Below are 5865 nucleotides of genomic sequence, written 5' to 3'. Positions count from 1 at the left end.
CTGTGCTTTTGTTATTTTATCATTTTAAGTGCTAGTCTTAACTGGTTCAAAATCACAAAGGGCTTGATGTAAACAAAAACGGTTTTCACAGGTCAACTCTAAACTACATCTAGTAAACGCATAAAAAATATCTTTAGAATCTAACCACCACATGATAAATGAGAGGCGTACATCATAAGCGAACGAAGGGCATGACCGCTTAAAAATGATTTTTTGCGCTGACGACCCTTGTAGCATATACAGGCTCCAGATCACAAGCGGTTTAAGTTAAATAAAAACGGTTTTCACAGGTCAACTCTAAAATACATCTAGTAAACGCATAAAAAATATCTTTAGAATCTAACCACCATATCATAAATGAGAGGCGTACATCATAAGCGAACGAAGGGCATGACCGCTTTAAAATGATTTTTTGCGCTGACGACCCTTGTAGAATATACAGGCTCCAGATCACAAACGGATTAAGTTAAATGAAAACGGTTTTCACAGGTCAACTCTAAAATACATCTAGTAAACACATACCAAATATCTTTAGAATCTAACCACCACATCATAAATGAGAGGCGTACATCATAAGCGAACGAAGGGCATGGCCGCTTAAAAATGATTTTTTGCGCTGACGACCCTTGTAGAATATACAGGCTCCAGATCACAAACGGATTAAGATAAATGAAAATGTTTTTCACAGGTCAACTCTAAAATACATCTAATAAACACATACCAAATATCTTTAGAATCTAACCACCATATCATAAATGAAAGGCGTACATCATAAGCGAACGAAGGGCATGACCGCTTTAAAATCATTTTATGGGCAGACGACCTTTGCAGCATATACAGGCTCCAGATCACAAACGGTTTAAGGTAAACAAAAACGGTTTTCACAGGTCAACTCTAAAATACATCTAATAAACACATACCAAATATCTTTAGAATCTAACCACCACATCATAAATGAGAGGCGTACATCATAAGCGAACGAAGGGCATGACCGCTTTAAAATAATTTTATGCGCTGTCGACTCAGCAGCATGTAGGCTACAGGCTCCAGAATACAAACGACATAAAGTATTGAAAACGTTTTTCGCAGGTTAACTTTAAACTAGACCTACGTCGAGTGAACGCATGCAAAATATCAATCAATTCCTATCATTACCCTAAAATCAAGAGGCGCTCATCATCACTCTACGTTGAGATTGTATATACTACACGCTACAAGAAATTTACATGCTATAGGCCTACATGAAATCGACAGCACTAGCGGTCGTGCCCTGTGCTCGCTTATGATGTACGCCTTTCATTTATGATATGGTGGTTAGATTCTAAAGATATTAGGTATGTGTTTATTAGATGTATTTTAGAGTTGACCTGTGAAAAACATTTTCATTTATCTTAATCCGTTTGTGATCTGGAGCCTGTATATTCTACAAGGGTCGTCAGCGCAAAAAATCATTTTAAAGCGGTCATGCCCTTCGTTCGCTTATGATGTACGCCTCTCATTTATGATATGGTGGTTAGATTCTAAAGATATTTTTTATGCGTTTACTAGATGTATTTTAGAGTTGACCTGTGAAAACCGTTTTCATTTATCTTAATCCGTTTGTGATCTGGAGCCTGTATATTCTACAAGGGTGGTCAGCGCAAAAAATCATTTTAAAGTGGTCATGCCCTTCGTTCGCTTATGATGTACGCCTCTCATTTATGATATGGTGGTTAGATTCTAAAGATATTTTTTATGCGTTTACTAGATGTATTTTAGAGTTGACCTGTGAAAACCGTTTTCATTTATCTTAATCCGTTTGTGATCTGGAGCCTGTATATTCTACAAGGGTCGTCAGCGCGAAAAATCATTTTTAAGCGGTCATGCCCTTCATTCGCTTATGATGTACGCCTCTCATTTATCATGTGGTGGTTAGATTCTAAAGATATTTTTTATGCGTTTACTAGATGTAGTTTAGAGTTGACCTGTGAAAACCGTTTTTGTTTACATCAAGCCCTTTGTGATTTTAAACCAGTTAAGACTAGCACTTAAAATGATAAAATAACAAACGCACAGTTAAGGGCAACATTTTATTAATGAAAAAAATGAAGCACCTCATAAACCCAATTTCCACACAATAACATACTCATATTGGGTGCCACAGTTATATGAAAGAAGAAATAAATGTGAAGAGGATAAATAATTAGAAGATTGATTTATCAAGCAAAAACCTGCATTTACAATGAGTACACTGAAAAGGGGTCATCAAGTAAACAGACTGAGAAACAAAAAAGGTGAAACAACATTGTACAGCTGAAAATGCAATGTGTTGCGAGTTACTGAAATAAAATTAAACAAGCTACCATGTGAAAGATGAGGTTGTATCAAACAATCCTGGCAAACAAGCTATCATAGCGATTACTGGTCAAAAATAATAGTTTTTCATTCCTGTCTAATGAATCACTTTTACTGAAAGAGTCTACATCAAAGTGAAAATGTATAAATATTTATCCAAAAGATGCTTTTTTAACGACACCATGATTATGTCATGTAGATAAGACAGCGTTAATACCAACAAATGTTTAAACACATCTAACCAACACAACAAGTTTGCCTTAATTTGGGTACGAGATTAAAATAACACCAACAAATCATTGAACACATCTAACATAACAAGTTTGCTTTAAATTGGGCACAAGAATTGTTAAATAAACCTGCCTTCGGGTAGTACATTGGCAAAAAACACACATATTTCGATTTGATTCATGTAAAACTGAAGTGTGTGGTGAATATCTTAAAATAAAATGTTCCCCTGCAAGTGAGGCAAGAAGCATTTTGTATGCATCAATGATTTAGCTGACACTTCAGAGAGCTCATTTCACCCACACCATTCTTCCACCATCAATTACTTTCTTCCATGTTGTCCAAGGCAATCTTGAATTACCTTTGGAATGATTCTGCTGCTTTTTTCTGCTTCTATTCAGATTTCCAGATGTTGAACTGCAACAAAAAATAAAAGAAAAAGTGTATGCAACATTTAATTTGACAAGTAGGAGTTTACACAAAAATGCTTGAGTTAGGCCAGTAGATAGAAAGCCAATGTTTTACAAAACCAGGATCACACTAGAGATGAGCTACCATATTTTTAAACATGCCTAAAAAGATAACAAATTACCATCTGCTAAAATAATAGAAACAGTTGAGAATGACAAGCATATCATGACAATTGACAACCACTTACCACATGTATCATTGCTTTTTAAATCCAATGTCCCAATTCCTTCATTTGATAGTGTGTTAGGCCCTAGTTTGCTTCATAAAGCACTAGAAATGCTTCCCTCACCCTGAACTGTCACTTTTCATTACTCCATTTGTTATCAGAACATGGATGCCTATTAGATACAACAACCTTGGCCCATTTTGTATTTTACAGTTTACAATCGAGGAGAATCTGGTACTGCTGCTATTTCACTGCTTAAAATGCGTTTGCTTTTGTCACAACAGTTCACATTTAACTGCCAATTTCATGTAAAACCCATTTCACCTGCGATTATTTCCAAAGAAAATATAATATTTTTCAATAAAAAATAAATTTATTGCTTCACTACCCTTGCCGATAAAATCGGGCTGTGTTATAACACATGTTCTAAAATTATAACACCGCCCGATAAGAAACGGGGATTTTTTCATAACACAAGCGCTTTTAATCGGGCACTTGTTGACGAATCGGGTGGCAATTCACTATGTGTGACCTTTTTACATTATTCGAATTACGTCGTGGCCGCGTGAGTGGCGAATACAACATGAAACAAATGTAATAGATTTGTACAGTCACATAAAGAATTTTTTTAATGTGCTACATGACCTGGAAATGTAATACAGTTTAAGTACGTACAACTTAGGAATCAGCACTTTATTGGTAACTTGTGAAGGAAAGTTATTGGTAACTTGTTTGATGCAAGTGCGATTTTGCACTTGAAATCTGCCACACTTCAAACATTTTAGTTTGCCGTTAGGTTGGTGTCAAGTTAAAATTTTTACTGTTCGATTATATTGGCAACAACAATAATGCGACACAATAGTTTGGCGAGGTTTCATGAAATGTACAACCTTGGATATATCAAAAACCAATAACAATATATAACTACATGTTACAAAAATATTCTAGTGCATGCATGAAACTCGTACACAATCATCGTTATTACGTGCTGGAGGCGTTGGTATGATGGCAGCACTGCGGTAAACAGCCAGTGTGGGCGGTACGCTTTTTCATTTGGTTAACTTCCGAACGTTACAGGTTGAACAATAATTTCATGCATTGCTAACTGCGTATTATTCTGAAAATTATACATGGCGGCGCTGTACTCTAGGATGCTTCAAAACCCAAGTTGCTCACCTATAAAATGTTTCACTCGGTTTGAAAATTGCTCTATAAATTTAGTGGTTAGTGGCTCAAAATGCCTTGCGGCTCAAAATAGTGTGTCGTTTGCAGCCGGATAAGTTCCAAATTTATTACTCGCAAAGTGTGTCGCCATTTTGACTTCTGGTTTATCGTCACATGGGTTTAGTTACATGTTTCATTTTCATTTTTTATTCACAACAGAATACACATCCCCTGTAAACTCATTGGAATCAGGTTCAGGTTCAATGTTTTCATTTTGCCGCACCTGTGTCTTATCAGCGGCAACCACAGCGTACATAGCTTGTTGATTTGTGATTGTTGCGTAATCTTCTTCTTGACTTTCCTCCACCTGGTTTTCATATTGATTTGATGTTTTGGCAGCTTCAATTGTGTCGTACGTCACTGCCTTGTTTGAGTTGGTAACGCAACCATACGCTGTGTTGTAAACGGAGCCATATCCACCATCAGTTTGTTCTGTGAGGTGGTTACGTGTTTGGCGAGCTCTTGTTTCATCTTGACAAAAAAAAGGCCAAACATGTCATAACGTTTTAGTCAGCTTTACAATGTATGCAGTATATTAAACAAAGTTCTGAAGCTTAACCATCGATAATTGAATGCAAAATGGTTGTATTGTGTTGAGTTTATTTCGCCGGTGATACAAATCGTAGCAGCACAATTGCACTAAAATATTCACCAAGCCGGAAATAGCTGCGCAACGTTGGGACGTTATAAAGCGCGACAAAGGTAAGGGCACAATTGGTGGAAAGATGATAAACGCGCTGTTATTTGCTTTAACGTGCATTTAGTAATTTATCTTTACGCACGATATATGCGGTGTACCTGTACGTTTTGAACTAGTACAATAAAATCATGTAAGTATGCACACCATTGCTTTAATAAATGTCAAAAATTCTTACCGATCTCTGCATACTCCTGCTTTGGGGCTGTTGCTTTGGTGTCCGACCTGTATTTAACAAACAAACAGTTTAACCGAAATCCCCTATTCCAACATGCTCTGTTACCTTTTGCGTTTTCGGTATATAATAAAAATTGCAATTCCCATACAAAAAAGAATACAACCAACGATGGGTGGAATCACAGGCACCAGTATTGATTCACTTTCCTGGCCTGAACCTGTAGTTAAATTTCAAACCACATGATGTATATTGTAAAACCTTATTAATTCCGTGTTTTGTTAAAGGCGATTGATCGTGACATTTTGTGCGAACGCCTTTAAAATGTAAAAGCATAGAGCCAATAAATGATAATCTGCAGACAGTACACACTGTTTCGACCTGCAAGGTCTGATCAGTGCAGTTGGTAACGTTAGATCGTGAGACCTTTGAAACAGTGTGCACTGGCCGCAGCTTAATTAGCCTTTATAATGGTTTGGCACTTATTTATGTAGAATATGCTCATGGAACATTCACTTCGTTTAAAACAATGCGGTGTTCACTGGATTTCAAAATCCATAACCTGCAAGA

The 5865-nt window shown here is 36.6% G+C and overlaps 1 long non-coding RNA gene across 1 annotated transcript; it reads right to left on the bottom strand.

Moving 5' to 3' along the window:
• Positions 1-2055: 2055 nt before the first annotated feature.
• On the bottom strand, positions 2056-3727 carry LOC145225345 (uncharacterized). The gene is made up of 2 exons (XR_013859866.1): positions 3221-3727; positions 2056-2979 (listed from the first exon to the last, which is right to left on the bottom strand). It is a non-coding gene; the product is annotated as an uncharacterized LOC145225345 (long non-coding RNA).
• Positions 3728-5865: the final 2138 nt, after the last annotated feature.

The sequence above is a fragment of the Phallusia mammillata genome, chromosome 4 (genome assembly GCF_965637545.1).
Source record: "Phallusia mammillata chromosome 4, kaPhaMamm4.hap1.1, whole genome shotgun sequence".
Taxonomy (NCBI): domain Eukaryota; kingdom Metazoa; phylum Chordata; class Ascidiacea; order Phlebobranchia; family Ascidiidae; genus Phallusia; species Phallusia mammillata.
The sequence above is the reverse complement of the archived record's forward strand: the minus strand, read 5'-3'. Positions and strand labels throughout refer to the sequence as shown.